This window comes from Engraulis encrasicolus, unplaced genomic scaffold (assembly GCF_034702125.1).
Source record: "Engraulis encrasicolus isolate BLACKSEA-1 unplaced genomic scaffold, IST_EnEncr_1.0 scaffold_554_np1212, whole genome shotgun sequence".
Lineage (NCBI taxonomy): Eukaryota > Metazoa > Chordata > Actinopteri > Clupeiformes > Engraulidae > Engraulis > Engraulis encrasicolus.
The window spans coordinates 10958-27976 of NW_026945867.1; the positions used below are offsets into that span (position 1 = coordinate 10958).

General features: G+C 42.5%; 2 long non-coding RNA genes across 4 annotated transcripts; one reads left to right on the plus strand and one right to left on the minus strand.

Moving 5' to 3' along the window:
- Positions 1-1102: 1102 nt before the first annotated feature.
- LOC134444406 (uncharacterized) lies at positions 1103-4480 on the plus strand. The gene is made up of 3 exons (XR_010033962.1): positions 1103-1341; positions 1745-1840; positions 3589-4480. It is a non-coding gene; the product is annotated as an uncharacterized LOC134444406 (long non-coding RNA).
- Positions 4481-6499: 2019 nt separating this feature from the next.
- Positions 6500-15989, minus strand: LOC134444407 (uncharacterized). Of its 3 annotated transcripts, none has more exons than XR_010033965.1 (7): positions 15973-15989; positions 14699-14768; positions 14292-14384; positions 13757-13847; positions 13191-13588; positions 12773-12917; positions 6500-11040 (listed from the first exon to the last, which is right to left on the minus strand). It is a non-coding gene; the product is annotated as an uncharacterized LOC134444407 (long non-coding RNA). The 3 variants fall into 3 exon arrangements; XR_010033964.1 differs by lacking the exon at positions 15973-15989 and having other exon boundaries at positions 13191-13404; positions 13513-13588; positions 14699-15940; XR_010033963.1 differs by lacking the exon at positions 15973-15989 and having other exon boundaries at positions 14699-15942.
- Between the last annotated feature and the right edge of the window lie 1030 nt (positions 15990-17019).

Sequence of the window (17019 nt, forward strand, 5' to 3'; positions counted from 1 at the left end):
GCAGACCAGGTCCAAGTGGCACAAGGACCCATCGCAGCTGCAGCCGGGAACCGTCGTGATGGTGGTGGACCCCCAACTGCCAAGGGCCCTGTGGCCTGTTGGTCGTGTCACCAGCATCATCCCAGGGACCGACGGACGAGTCCGCACTGCTGTTGTCCGCACTGCTGTTGACCTGCTATATTTCTGACTATTAATGGAGCATTTTGTGTTTAGCTTATTGGCAGCTATGCTATTTTCATATCTGTCTGTGAAGCTATATGGATGCTAGTTTCTTACTTAGCACTGTACAATTACTATGTTATTTTGATTTATTATTTATAATAAATACCCAACCCCCTTGAACATCTTCTTCAAGTGCATTCTTACCGATGCCCCACAGTGGCTACAACTTTCCGTAAAGAACTATCATTCATCATAACACTCTTATCTCGTCTGTAAACGTTTCCAAAGAACCTACCTGACAGGAGGGGCATAGGGGGATAGGGGTAGGGGTAGGGGTGGGGTAGACTTAAGTCTGACCAAGAGCATAACAATTAACATTTCCCAAACGACATGATTGACCTGCCTCCCTTAATTTGCTAATGGTTGTTTGCTAATGGTTGTTTGCTTAATTCCCGACAAAATGGGTAGGGGCTCAGAAACGATATTTGCATCGCTCTTGGCCTAGCAATGCTGAAGGTGTTGTGTCATTTGGAGGGCACGGCCCGGCTAGGGGTGAGGGAGATCCACACTCATCCTCACATTCTTGTGTGTTTGATTTTTAAAACAAAGTGATCCAGACAATTGTGTTTATAGGTTATCCGTTTTTGTATACATTTGCTTACAATACCATGTATGAAATGTAGGCCTACATTAAAGTCAATTCATATCTGAAAAACAATGTTGATGACTCCTTCTAGCTGTGATCCTTTGGTACATTATGCAAAATTTCAAGTAAAAGTTAAAAAAAGAAACAAAGTTTCCTTCCGACACAGGTAGCCGCCTCGATCAGCTGGTTGGATCAAGTTTGTCCCGTTTTTTCCCCCCTCTCCCTTTCACATGAGCATGCTCGGCTTCACTGACACCGCCTACTATTTTACATGTTGAGGGGCGTGGAGCACACTTACCGTCTGTGAACACTTCCAAAGAATCTACCTGACGGGAGGGGTATGTGTGCACTAGCCACTTCCAAGGAATACACCTGGATGGAGGGGGATGGGATGTTTTCGAGTGGAAAAGCTGAAGTGCATGGACGTTTAGAACTACATTATGTTCCTTAAATATTGGAATTAACTGTCAATGGAAGAAATCTTACCAGCAGAACAACATACATATTTTCTGAGATGTAGGTCTGGACCTACGGTAAGTGATTATCATCATACCCCATTATCACATTTGCCAAATGAGTTGTAATTGAAGTTAATCATGGTGTACCTGTTGGCCTGTTAGTATGCTAACAGTGATAATGGTTTGGAATTGTATTTATAGTGGAATACAAAAACTGACAGTGTATCTGTCTCTCATTAGTTTTGTCTTGATACTTCCCCCTGTAAAATGTCCAACACATGCAAAATCTTCAAGAAGCTTCTCAGTTTAGACAAACATGCCTTGTGGTGAATGCAGGTGCCAGACTTGGTTGAAATTGCTATTTGAAAGACTGGCTCTCACAAATTCATGGCTAAATGTTTTTTGTCATGAAGTTGTGTCTGACTTCAAATGGGAATCCTGCAACTAACCCAAGCATTGGTTTACTTTGTTTTCTAAGGGAAGCTGAGAGATGGGTAGCAAGAAAGTAAAACGAAGGGGCAGTTTGGACGATATAAGACCAACCTTCCACGCAGTGCAAGACAGAACGGTTCAGGTAAGCATGTAATGATGTCAGTAAAAAAAATAATGAAGAAACTTTCTTCCAAGACCTTAGGCCTACTGTATGTTTAGGATAAGATACATTAGGCCTATGGTAATCATGTATTTTGAATGTCTGTGGTCTACTATGCAAAACCCTACTGGGCCCGGTGTTTTAATTTTCAACAGTCCAATAATGGAACATATTTGAATTATGGATGCAGAATTGTTCCAGAGTGGTCATTAAACCTGTGGATTTGGCCCAGATTTGTTTCTGATTCACAATAAACATTTGGGGATCACCTGGCCCTGATCTGTGATTCATATCTGGGGCTCATCTGGCCCTGGTCTGGTTCATATCTGGGGCTCATCTGGCCCTGTTCTGTTACTCAGAGCAGAACCAGATGAGGCCCAGAAAGCAGGGTGGATTAATGAACGGGCCTACCGGGCCTAGGCCCAGGGGGCCAGAGGCTCCAAGGGGCCAGGCCAACTTGGCCCCACGAACACTGACCCAAACCGCCTTTGCAATTAATCTTTCCAAGTGGCTTCATGTGCCAGCCAATATAGTGTACAATGTCCTCCTGGTGTAGTCTCTAGGTCAAACCAGGTCCGGGGGCCTAAGGTTGCCAAAGGGCCAAGGCCCCAAGAGGCCAGGCCAACTTGGCCCCATGGCCTCGACCCACAGAGGGCCAGAGGCCCCAAGGGGCCAGGCCAACATGGCCCCTCAGCCACGATCCAAACCAGCCTTCAAAACCGCCTTTGCAATAATAATCCTTCCAAGGTGCTTCATGTGCCAGCCAATATAGTGTACAATGAACTGGTATAGTCCCACAGGCCAAGTCAGGTTAGAGGGTGGGAGGGCCCAAGGGGCCAGGCAAACTTGACCCCATGGACACTACCCAAACCAGCCTTCAAAACCACCTTTGCAATAATGATCTTTCCAATTATTTGAGTTCATGAGTTGCTACCATTGATTGTGGTTGCTACAAAAAATGACTTTTGTGTAGGTTTACCTACTGTTTGGTGGATTTGGCATTTCAAATTATGCTTTTGGGCTTTCAGTCATGACTGATGGATAGTAATCTCATAGCATCACATACGTGGCCATGTTACATTAATTTTGTCATCTCAACATCTCAAATATGAGGGAGTGAGTCAGATGGGATTTGTCATTCCTTGCCCTAAAATTGATTAGAATGCAGGAAATTGCATCTACAAAATACAAAAAAATTCTGGGGGAGAGACCCCACACCCCCCTACACAAATTGTCCTCCCACCAACAGCATCACTTGTTAATGTGTTGCCATACCTCTGCACACACACCATCGTACGTATATAGTTCTGTTCAACTCTAAAGCATGTGGGGGCTGGGGTGTATCGTAGTGTGCTAGCCGTGAGCACTGTGTGTAATTGTCTTAGCATGTCTGATTAGCAGGGTCAATGTGCTTTTTGTTTTTGTTTGGGGGGGGGTTATGGAGGGCCAAGACAGTGTCTGGCCCAGGAGGGCATAATTTCTTAATCAGCCCCTGCCAGGAAGGCCCAGACAATTAATCTTATTAAATCTTTTATCAATTCTTGTCAAATCTCTCTCTCTCTCTCTCTCTCTCTCTCTCTCTCTCTCTCTCTCTCTCTCTCTCTCTCTCTCTCTCTCTCTCTCTCTCTCTCTCTCTCTCTCTCTCTCTCCACACACGTAGGCCTACACAAAGTCCTAGTGTAACCAGAGATTCTTGGAGTATTATAGTGTAACTGTACATTTCTTCACAGATGTCAGACAGACACAAGGACAGATGTGAAGATATTCCCCCAGAAGCTGCTTCCAACAGAGGGAGGAGGAAGCTCAACACAGCTGACATGAGACCTGCACCAACCCATTTACCTGCTTAAGAAACGCATCAATGAGGCTTTTTCGCCTTTTAGAGATTTGGATATTCCCCTGCACTGAAATCACTGGAAATGAGAATGTGTGTATGGATTGTCATGTTTGCAGTATTTTCACAACAGCTTCTCGTATTACTGTTACCGGTGTTAAACTTTGACCAGTCATGTGGTGGCATGTTGTTCACTACTCAGTCAGCAGAGGGAGGCAGTGGAGCATGAGTGGAGAGAACGACATGTCATACTTACTGTGGACTACCTAATGCATTGGACAGTAGACTGAGACAAATCAAGAGGGACTCATATGTCCCTGGACATTTTCTGGGAAAGACTGTAGATAACTCCTCCAGCTTCTGTTCTCCAGCTGATGGGACAGAACACTCTACCACCAAAAGAAAGGAAGAGGGTCATTACCAAGGTCAACACTACAAACACCATATTCTGCAAATGCCATGTAAGTGTCTGTAATACGGTTGTTTCCTCCTACTCCTCATTCCACTTTTATTTTACATGTTGTACCAGTGTAATATATTGTTTCTGAAGAAATCCGCTGTTGTCTTAATACAGTGTAGTTTTTCTCCCTTTATCTCGTACTGTACATTTTATAGGCTATATCATAATTTGCAATTAATCCTCACCAGCGAGTTTCTTGGATTATTCTAAAACAAAATGATCCAGACAGTTGTGTTGATAGGATATAAAATCCGTTTTAGGATGGGTCATTTGCCTACACCATGTAGGAATGTAAATGAAAGTGAATAAATGTCTGAAACACAATGTTGATGACACTTGTTGCTGTGATCCCTATTGCACTTTGTTACAGCATGCAAACGTTAAAGTAAAAGTAAAAAGAATCAACACAGTTTGCTTCCAACACAAGTAACACAGATATTGCACAGAAACACAGATATTGCAGATATTTATTGTCCCACATACACTTAGGGATGTTGCACAAACACACTGAGCACTTGTCTTCAGACGCAAAGCCAGATGTGAAGATATTCCCCCAGAAGCTGCTTCCAACAGAGGGAGGAGGAAGCTCAACACAGCTGACATGAGACCTGCACCAACCTGTTTATCTGCTGAACATCATGGACATGGACATTAATGTTTTTCCACCTGTTATACCCCCCATTGAGGAAATATCAGGAGTGATAGGTTAATCATGTTTGATTTTCTTCATCTAGTGCAGAACTGCAGCCGTAGACATTCGGGTTAACAGATTGTATGGCACTGCAGGCCTATGCCATGCAGGCACCGTCTACGTCTAGACTATACTTCACTGCTTGGGCAGCAGAGGTAGGCAGTGAAGAATCCACTCAGCAGGAAGTGTTTAACCTCATGCACTGGACAGCAGAGGAACAAACTCAAGAGAGACTCATGTTCTGACTCTGGACACTTTCTCCACACTCTGGCCTCCAGTGTATGTATGTGACATAACATACCACCACTAAAAGAAAGAAACAGCTTAATTTCCAACATCACCACTCTAAACAACTGTTGTAGGCCTACTATTCTTCATATCCCAGTGTCTGTAATGCTACACACTGTTTCCAAGACCAAAATTATACTGGGTAATAATGGGGAAACACCTATCTGCACCTTTCAGTGTAGGCAATGGTGTAAGACAAGGGGGGGGGGCGTCTATCTCCAACGTTGTATCTCCAACCTGTCCAAACAACCGGGGAGCTGTAAGACAAGATGTCTGCTAAGGAACAGTGCTTTAACAGTGCTTATAAATTTCATATATGCAGACGATCTGGCTATCATGTCCCGCAGTACTGTTGGGTTTCAGCAGCTTCTGAATGTGGGCTCTGAGTATGGGGTTGAGTTTGATGTAGGCCTACAATATAATTGAAAAAGAATGTTGTATTGATATGTAGAACCAAGGAGGATCATTAAGTGCCTTTTGTTTTACCTGTCAGGCCAACTATCAAGCAGTACAGAATATCTTGGGCACATCATCACTGACAAGCTGGAGGATGTTGTGTCCAAGCAAACATGTTAAGAAAAAATCACTACAGTTCTGATAAGTGAAAGTAAGCTTGTTACACGACTACCTAGTCAAAGAAAGTGGATTGATATCACCATTATTCATACATTGCCTGTCACTGTTGGTCATTGTGCTGTTTTCCAACTTAACAATGACTCTAGTCTCAACACACACCTATGGCAGATGCTGATTTTCTGTCACCCGCACCTGCATAGGCCTACTCAGCCTGATATCCAAAATTCCATGCTCCTGGACATGGATGATAAGGACATGAAATCCGCAGGAGCACGGATTTTGCTAAAATTCCGTGTTCCTGGACATGGATGTTAAGAACATGAAATCCGCAGGAGCACGGATTTTGCCAAAACTCCGTGTTACTGGACACGGAGTTGTTTTATGAGTTGAGTAGGCCCCTATGTCACCTTCACCTTCAATCCCGAGACCAAAAGAGATCGCCTGAGGGGCTTCATGTAGGCCCTATGCACCCCCGGAGACCCCCTGTGTCCAGTCAACAGCTTCAGGAGGTATGTGGCCAAGTGTCCATCTGACGCCCCAGCCTTCTACCTTCACCCGAGACGCGCTCCACAGGCCACACTGGACACCGAGGGAGTCTGGTACAGCCGGGAGCCCATGGGAATCCACTAGGCTACATGAGATGCTGAAAAGAATCTGCCAAGAGGTAAATACAACAATTGAAAAAAGTAGGCCTATAATCCAATACGTTATATGCTGCAAGTTTGAAATTATGCTAATTCTCTTTTCTCGTCTCTTCTCTCGTCTTTGCCTTAGCTGGGAATGCCGCTGTACCCCAGTAAACAAAATGACGTTTAAAGGACGTCTTTTTTAGGTCATTTTTGGACGTATAATTTAGGTCATCTGAAGGTGCAGACTGTTACTCCAGACGACGTCTTTTTCGGACGTCTAATGGACGTCCATTTTTGACGTCTGTACTACGTCCATATTAGAGTCATCTCTAGTCCAAATAGGGTCTTTGAGGACATGTTTTTGACGTCATTTTGTAGGTGGTTTTATTGACGTCATCTTTGTGGACGTCTTTTTGACTTCAAATTAACTCTGTGAGTTGTCATTCAAACATAAAAGTGACAGCATTAAAAACCTTGAAACTTCTAGTTTTCAAAATATACAGACAATTATCACATGGAAAGTGACAGGGGGAGTTTACTTTTATTTAGCAAACACTTTTGTTTACAAGGTTCAATCTTCAAAAGTCTTGACTACATACCTCTGCAACGTTGTGTTTTGTTTACATTCAATTTTAAAAAAAAAATTGTATTACATTAACTTTACTGTCATATTCTTTTTTGTTAGGCTTTTCAGAAGAGGGGGAGATAACCAATGTGATCTTTTTCAAGAATAATTAACACCACTGCGAATTTCATGAAGTATTGATGATTATGACTCGTACACTATCATGTCTTAACAACATTACCGGTGTATTACAAAACCCGAAAGTCTTGAAATTCGAAGTAGTGTTAAATATTCTTGAAAATAACATTCTTATGAAATAGGTTCCAACATATTGGAAGAAAAGACATTGTACCTTGGGTTAAGAGACAGTTCATCTGAATGAAAACGGCATTACATCAATGGGTCTTACATCTGCCACATCATCATTTCACAATCGTCCAGTTTTACAACATATATATTTTTAAAACATATGATGGTAACACTTTATTTTAACATTACATCGCTTAGCACTAATACATACAATGTTAACCCATTCATGCCTAAAGCACTTGCAGAAACGGGTGCTGATGCCATACAAATACATACAGGCATACCTGCCAACCTTTGAAAAATTTTTTGAGTAGCAACTTATCGCGGCGCGGCAATTCACGGCGCAACAACTTGGCATGGCAAAGCAACGGGGTCGCCGGCGGGCCCATCTGAGAGGCTACTTTGTTTTGCATTGTCTGCCCTACACCTAGGGCTGCCAAATGTCAACAGGGAAGATATGAGACACTTCATTCAGACAGGGGGGTCCTCCCCCAGAAAAAAATGCTTTTCTTAGATGCAATTTCCTGCATTTGAATGCATTTTAGCCTAACATCCCGTGTATCTGGCAAATAGTTTATCTTGCTCTTCACAGTGCTACCATAATTTATTAAACTTTCATGAAAGATGTTTTTTGTTTTGTTTCACACCATAACACCAATAAAATGCTATGATATAGTGTGCTGGAATTCAGGCCTCTAAATTAACTTTATTGATCACCAGCCAATATGGCTGTTAATCTTACTAGTCAAACATACCACCAGTCTAGTAGGCCTAAGTGGCTATTAAGTTATCCTATGTACCAGCCAAACAGAGCATTTGGTCACTTGGGGGGGTTAAGGAGCTGGAATTGAGTATGAAATTTAAGCATTTGCTGATTATTTTTTTGGCTGTAGAAGGTACATGTAGGAAAATGTATAATTTGATTATAAAATACTGAGGCATTTCAGTGATTTTTATGAACAAAAAGTTGAATTGTAATGATTCTTACATCATCTCCCCCAATATTAATGATGTTGTCACCTACTGTGAAGAAGCATCAGCCGAAGAAAAAAAGATAAAGACAAGTGTTATCTAAGATATCAGGTTAATATTATTACCTTGGGGGCTAACATCAAAATCACACTTTCAGCATTCATTCAGTACAAAATGCGTCATGTAGTGGCTCTACTGAGGGACGAGGGCTAATGGCCAATGCTCTTGGAACTTCCACGGTAACTTTTGAGGGGCATCGCTTTTTTTTCACTTCTCTGCATAATAGTAGGCCTATCTATCCTCATCTGCCGTCATGAGTTGGCTATTGTTCACTGTTCGGCACATATGATAGGAGAATTGATTTTATTAATAGATTGCCATACGAGATTACGGATAGTAGTCGTGGAGTGATGCATATTTGGTATGACGCACAACCTGTTACACCTGTTCACAGAATGGGCCATGACTCAGGGGGGAACAGTTACCTCGTTCAAAAAGTCGAGAATCCCCAGAAAGCCGACCTAAAACCTCGGGAAAGTGGGAGTGAACATTTGGTGACGCAATGTCAGATCGATAATTATCGAGGTTGATCTCTGGCGGAAGTATAGAACAACGAGTTCCCGAGCTTGTGTTTTGTGTGACGACACACGCATCATCAACATGGCGCCCATGCATGCAACTGACATGTAAACAGTATCATAAAAGCTAAAATATCGTCTTGTAATCACTATCAACAACACCAGTTGATGTCATTCAATTGCAGATGCATATATGACAGCAATGCTGGTCTCTGACTGTTAAATTTGGCTTACTTCAGCTAAAATGATATGTCGTGGGTGTGGAGGCTCAAGTGGAGGTGAAAAAAAAGAAAAGAGAACCAAAACAAAACACGCATGATTTCCGATTGTTCCGGGATCAGTGGCGTTCATGTGCCACAGTCCAGAACTTGGCTGTCACGTGAGCAGTGTCGTCAGCTGTCTCGAGAGGTCCCGAGCCCGTGAAGGCGACAAGTATTCCTATACGCTGTCATGGTAGGTTACGGATGTAGACCTACTCCGAGCACAACCGTTAGAACTATCGCTTTATTTCCCCGAGTTAAAATGATCCGGCGCAAAGGGAAACCGAATTTAGTTTGCTGCTAATCTGCTAATTTATAGCGCGGTCATCGACACATTTTCTCATTCGGAAGTAATCTCGTTTCGGTCCAATATCAAAACAAGCAACAACATATTTCCGTCAAATACGGCGAAACATTGGGTGAATCATTACGACAGACCTCGGCCTTTATTTATTTTCATAAGTTTACGGATTTAGCAACTGGACGCTCCCATACAGGCTACCTTTCTCAAAGTCCATTTACCTTTGAAACGGTGATTTTGACGGTGCTCACTTGTAAAACTACAGCGACAGTACCAAGATGGATAATACATGATGACAGGAGGACACTTGTTTCAGAGATTATAGGAGTACATTAACCAGTCTCTCTGCTTGTGTGATTTCGAAGCAAACTTTCTATCGGCAGCTGATGCCTCGACTCGAGAGGAGTGCAGCACAACAAATGAAGAAATCCAAACTAGCGCTCTGATTGGTCAATATTCCCCCCCACACGTTGCTGGCCAATGGAAAGGCCAGCGCGAGACAATTGCAAGCAGAGCCAAGTCTACGGCTCTGTCTGGTTGCAAGTCTACAGAGCAATTTATAAGGGCCCATAAGGGCCACACTTTGCTATTGGTTTTTCCCGTATTTTGAAGTGACAGCGCCGTAGTTTGATGTCAAAATCCGTATCTGCTACACAAAATGCGTAATGGTCGGCAGGTATGTACAGGCGCCAGGGCCAATGTTGCACAACGCAACATCCAGTATCAATGGGATAATGCCTGTATAAGTAACTTGTAAGGCATGTACTAAGCGAAATCAAACATTTGTTAGGTCCTTACTGAGGTTATATTAGGTAATAAATCCCAAATTGTGCATGAACAAGGCATTTGCGAATACATGCCTAACGTATGTTTGATTTTGCTTAGTGCATGCCTTACAAGTTACTTATACAGCATACAGGCATTAACACTGTATGCATACAGGCATTAACACTGTATGTATTAGAGCTGATAGATGTAATGATAAAATAAAGTGTTGCCAAAATGATAATCAAAATAATTCCCTGTAATAATCCTAACAAGCATGAACACAGATAAATTGTCATTAAGTGGTAAATTATGGAGAATCGGTCCTTGAGAAGGGACACAAAATGCTCTTTCTTCAGGTGTTACTTGAAGCTGCATAGGCTGTCTGAATGTCAGTGGATTCAAAAGAGTCATTGAAAGATACTCCCATTTCTGTTGTTGTGGACTGGTGGTGTCTACGTAGGTGGTGTCTACATAGTAAGTCCTTGTACACTTGAACAGCCATCTTGGCTGCAAATTATCATCATATCCTGTGCATCTGACAAAGCGTGTACATGACAAAGATGCCAAACTACTTTCTTGATGTCTGTAGTAACTATTTACATTTTGGGCATAAACACATGTTGAGTGATCACTGGGCTGCTGGGAAGCTTTGAGAGAAGTTGTAGTGCCTTTGTTCGTTTGTTGGTTGAGATGGGAACGTCATAAACATATTCAAAGAAGGTGAAAACAGAGCTGAGCTGTGCTGGATATAACAAGTTGCAGACCCAGTAAAGCTTGAACAGCTTGTCAATTGTGCAAGTCAGGCCGTCTGCAACGGGAATGATCACGCGGTCATTCCTGGCGGTGATGACAGACTCTTCAGGTTCCCAATGCAGACCACTAGTGGTTGGGTTGTGGATTCCATCTCAGTGTCAGTAGTGCAGTGAAGAGGGATGTGAAGTTGGTTCCAGACTGAGAAGAAGTAGAAGAGGAGGAAGAAGAAGAAGGGAGGCAGGGAGAGAGAGAGAGAGAGAGAGAGCGAGAGAGAGACATCATCAATAATACTTAATAGCAAGTTTTACTTAACTGATTGAAAGGTATGAAGCATACCAGTCAAACTAAGTATAGCCGAATCAACTACACATACATTGATATCATGACATCTTCTTAGCTCTTCATTAAACTGAGTGAATTTAATTTCATTCATTTTTCATTTCATTATTTATATATACGTATGAAGAGTTTATTGCAAAACGGTGTATCTACCTTTTTTTGCATTTTATTATTGAAAATGGCTGTCCAGAGGTCCTATCACCTATGTGTGAATTCTTGCCATTCAAATATTTTGAGAACATACTTTTTCAACTTACAGTATATCACGCAAGTGAGTACACCCCTCACAGTTTTTGCAGATTTGTGAGTATATATTTTCATAGGAAATCATTAGAGAAATTTCACTTTGACACAATGATTAGTGACCTTTTAACAACATATTTAACCGCTTAAATTTCTTGTTCACTCAGAAAAAACTAAATACAGCCATTAATGTTTGAACATGTACTCACAAAAGTGAGTACACCCCAGATTAAAATCCGGTAGAAAAGGGGCTGTGTTGGCTCGAAATGAAACAAAATGAAAAGGGATGAAAGGGGAGGTAATCAGTGTGCGTTTCAACCTTTCTTTGCATTGAACTTTTACATTTTGAGTCTGCATCTGGCTTAAATAGATTGGTGTGAGATTTGAATGCAATCCTATGGAGAATATCATGATCCGCGTCAGTAGTCACAGTGCATGTTGATATGCATGTTTCTTTTAGGTGTATTTCAGATTACCAATGTTGACAGCATCCATGCATCCCCAAACCATGTCAGTCCCACTACCATGCTTGGCTTTTGTCTCTTCAGATCACACGACATGGTTCCAGTGATCCATATCCTTGGTCTGTTCATCTCTCTTGAGACCAAGATAAACAAATTTGCTTTAGATGGTGTCAAGCATGTGTGGTGGTAAACAAGTGAGTTTTACAAAAAAAAGTGTATCCTCTCAGTAGCCACGCATGGTAGTGGGACTGACATGGTTTGGGGATGCATGAATGCTGTCAACATTGGCAATCTGAAATACACCTAAAACAAACATGCATGTCAACATGCACTGTGACTACTGAAGCAGATCATGATATTCTCCATAGGATTGCATTCAAATCTCACACCGATCTATTTAAGCCAGATGCAGACTCAAAATGTAAAAGTTTAATGCAAAGAAAGGTTGAAACGCACACTGATGACCTCCCTTTTCATCCCTTTTCATTTCAAGACAATTCGAGCCAACACAGCCCCTTCTCTACCGGATTTTAATCTGGGGTGCACTCACTTTTGTGAGTACATGTTCAAACACTAATGGGTGTATTTTGCTTTTTTCTGAGTGAACAAGAAATTTAAGCGGTTAAATAAGTTGTTAAAAGGTCACTAATCATTGTGTCAAAGTGAAATTTCTGTAATGCTTTCCTATGAAAATGTATACTCAAAAATCTGCAAAAAACTGTGAGAGTTGTATTCACTTTCGTGATATACTGTATATGAAATTAATTTTGCAATGCGGTATACGTATGAACTTATACAGTATAATATCAGGAAGGAGCCAAGACTGACTTGCACCAACACAGACCCACACGCAAACACACACACACACACACACACATTCCTACCAAAGATGTCAGCGATGCAGAGTCCTAGCTGGCCAATAGTGTGTGAGGTGTTAAGTTCTGCCTCTCCGTGCAGCAGCAGCAGGTTGGAGGGCGGGACCTTTAGCTTGACTGACAGGTCTTCCACTGCATGCTTCAGAAGCTCTGTCTGCAACACACATACACATAAATATTACTGACACACACATCAGCTGTATAGGGTTATCTACTTTCCATGGCTTCCCCCAACTATAAAACAGAATTATAATACTTCCTGTAAAAAGTCTTTGACTAGGCAAAGCGCTATACAAAACACATGTACTGCTGTGTGTGTGTGTGTGTGTGTGTGTGTGTGTGTGTGTGTGTGTGTGTGTGTGTGTGTGTGTACCTGTGCTAGTTGTATTTGGTGTATATCTGGTCTGTGGCGTATCTTTAAGTTTACCAGTCGTGCCGGTGTGTTCTGCTGATGCTGCTGCCAGCATTTTCATTGGCTGGTTTTCCTGCGAGGGCGTGGACTGCATACGATGGCGATGTCTGCATCGTCAGACTCCTCTCCTTCATCCTCCTCCTTTAATTGGCCAGCTGCCGCAGCAATCCCGGCCCCTCTGGTGATGGACGCAGCAGCGAGCCAAGCGTCCAGCCTCATGTTAATCTCCCTGTCACACGCACGCACATACACACACAATGTAAGGAAAGTTGACAAGTCACTGTAGAGAAAGTGTCAGTGCGTGGCATGCACACAAGTGTGTGTGTTGTGTACTCACGTTAGTTTGCGGTTGGGCCGCCGCCGTGCCTTGAGTGGTGTGGAGAGGGAGGGGGGCGGAACGCCTCAGCACAGTCCTAACACCAACACATACACACACAAGGATGCATTAACACACATCAACATGATGGATATGGTAAGCATACAGCAATAAATTGGAAAAATATTGTAGGGGCTACTATGTTGACTCATGGTCTGTGTGTGTGTGTGTGTGTGTGTGTGTGTGTGTGTGTGTGTACACTCACATTGTGCTTTGCATGGGTTTGGTCACCTGGTCCGAGTCATCTGAGAGTTCGGTACACTGCTTCCCTCACCATCGCTGTCGCTGTCAGAAATCTGTCAAACACACAATATACAGTCTCAAGTTTGCCGTCCGTGTTAGCTGTAACTCATCCAAATACTGCTACTTTATACAGCAGGCACATATTTACTGACCAAGTTGCTCTCTATGACAAAAGTGCTATGGGCTACTGTGACAGGTAAACAAGAAACAACAGGTTAACAACACTTGGCGCTAATTAGTTCTCTACAACTACAGACCGCTGCTGTTCCCTTCCGTTTGGGATCCATATCACCAAACTATAGTTCTCTTGAACTTAACTGCATTGTTATAAGAATATGGCTATGACAGCCTTAGATAGCAGGTTAAAATTTGGTCATTGACATTTTGGTGACAAGGTCATAACTATGTATCGCAATGAGGTCCTAACAGAGGCTCTGCATGAAAGTGTTTTTAAAGATTAAAAGACGTTTTAAAAGTAACTATCCTTTGAAAAATACCTGCACAAAATCAACCAGAAAAGACATCTCAGATTTTACACTGCAGCGGCTTCGGAGTCAGAAGATGTGTGAGAACTGTGTAGCACTTTTCATCTGAAAATGAGAGCAGAAAATTGTACAGCAGCACTTAAATTTCACATTTACCAAAGTCTCTGTGTTATAACAATATCACAGTAACATATTTATCACAATTGCATACAATACAACAATAAAAAAAATCTGGAAAAAAATTATCTAAAAAAACAAATGAAAGGAGGTAGAGGGCCTGTAAGTGGATGGCAATTAGACACATGATCACATAGACAATATGATACACATGGAAACACACACACACACACACACACACACACACACACACACACCACACAGACACACACACACACACACACACACACACACACACTTACCATCAGTCTGATCATCCAACTGTTCAATCAGAGTAGGAGCTTGGACAGATGTGGCCACAAGACCTGGGCCCTGATTAAGAGAGAAGAGAGAGAGAGGGGGAGAGCACGTTAGTTCCCAGTGCATTGAAGGTACTTTTAAAATCCCGTAGCCATAACTGGTGTTGATACCTTGGTAGTCGCCACACTTCACACGCAGCTGTTCTACTCTGCCACCTAAAACTCAAACTTTGAATCTTCTTTTCAAATGTCATGGTATCGTCACCAATTACCATTGCCTACAAAATCTCGTGCGTGGCAGTTTTATCCCTCGAACAGCGTACATCTGGCACGTCGCACCCTCCATCTGAAACCACTGCCGGTATTTTCCCAACACACCGTCATACGAGGTCTACCGAGACAAAACACGACAGCGTTGACCAGTTGCCCAGATCTACCATATTCAACTACATACTGAAACGGTGAAAACCACGACACTTACATGGAACTACGGTTCAAAGCTTGTCTATTGACTGGCCACAACAACTACAACCAAGCCGACATAATGTGATTCGGAAATTCGTTTGTATCACCTTTCATCGAGCCAACACAAAACAGTGGGATACTGCTTGCTTTTACTGGTGCTATTCTTTATCATGTACGAGGGTGGCGGGTGGTCTGATTTACATGATTTGACGCAGAACTGCTTACCTTTGAAGCGCTGAAGTTTAAAATCGCCTCTATGCTAGCTGGCCCTTGTCTTGCCCCCTCCGATACCTGTTACTAGCAGCATCCACTTTTGCCCCACTACCAGTACTAGCTCTACGTCAATCCATCCGTGGTGTTTCAGTATCCTTGCATAAATCCTGTCAGACTTTCTTTCTTTTATGTTCAGAAAATAGCTTTCAAACTTCACATCAGTAAAGTGCCGCCTGATTTATTCCACACCAGCTAATTATCAGTTACCCTATTAGCAACCAATGTTAGCAAACCATCCAATATCACATTTCAAACCTTTAATTTTCCCAACACAACACGTTTTAACCATTAAGTTAGTCCACATGTGAATTAAAAGAAAATAAATATAAGTTATAGTGCAAGCGTTAAAGATCAATAGCTAACTGAGTATCAATAACTAGCTAAATCTGATTGTAGGCTAGCTTAATGTTCACAGAATCACTGAGGCTGTTCCAATGTTCGTACAGCAAACCTTGTGAAGCAGGGTTTGATTTTAACCATACATTAACGGTAACACACGTAATTGTTACGAAATTATACCAATAAAGCGAATTACTTACGCCAGCCTCTCTCGGTGTTTGAAGTCAAGTCGCCGCATCTTGCATTTCCAACGGTAGAAAAGGCGGGCGGAAGTCTGCTTTCAAATGTCCACAGTCACGCGATTGGACAGCCAAACGGCCGTTAGTTTCTCACTTGTAGCACGACCCAGAAATGAACCTCTTAACTTCAGGTTTCGCACATTCTGTGAAATCTTACACAAAAATGACACATAATCTGTCAATGCTGTCTACACATCCCAATGTGTATTTTGACACATCTGTTTAGGCAGTGTGTCCCACGGTGCATTGCACGTTGGAGAGTATCTCTAGTTTCTTTCCCCACCCGATGTGAACAGAAAAAATAGCCTAGGAAAACTACTATGGCCTATTTAAAATCAAAGAAAAAAAAAAGCAACAGCAACAACAATCATGTCGATTTCCCTCACCTGTTTTTGACGTCCAAAAAAGTGACCTAGACTGACGTCCGAACTTTGAACTTCATAATGACGTACAAATAGGGTCATTATTAGACGTCCAAATAAAAGACCTAGTTTGTACGTCATTCTAAGGTCCAAAACTGGTCATGGACCGACTGACGCAGTTTAGACCTAATTTCAACGTCTATACGACGTCCAATGTTTAGTGGGACACAAAGCACTCCCTGCGGAGTAGCCTACAGCAGTTCCTCACCTGTCCAAAGCTGGCCTGGAGAGTCGCCAGATTATGGCAGTTACGGGCATCGCTGCGAATCCAGTTTGCGCAATTAGCCTACTGGACGCCAAACCCAACAGAGAGAAAGCTGTGGAGCAACATCCTCACGTCGGCAAGCCCAGCGAACTTGCTCGCCGGGGAAGGACCCTCCAGGCAGTGCCAAATCGTGGACAACACCGGTCCCTCAACAAATAACCAACTTCCTATTTCACTAACAAACTGCACAATAAGCACAGCACGAAAAGGGGGATTTGTGACAATGAACTCGTCCCAAATCGCCCACGGACTTGCCTAACTTTCGTCTGATTTTGAGCGCTTACAGAATGCGAAATTAACAGTTTTGGGGACACGTAACTC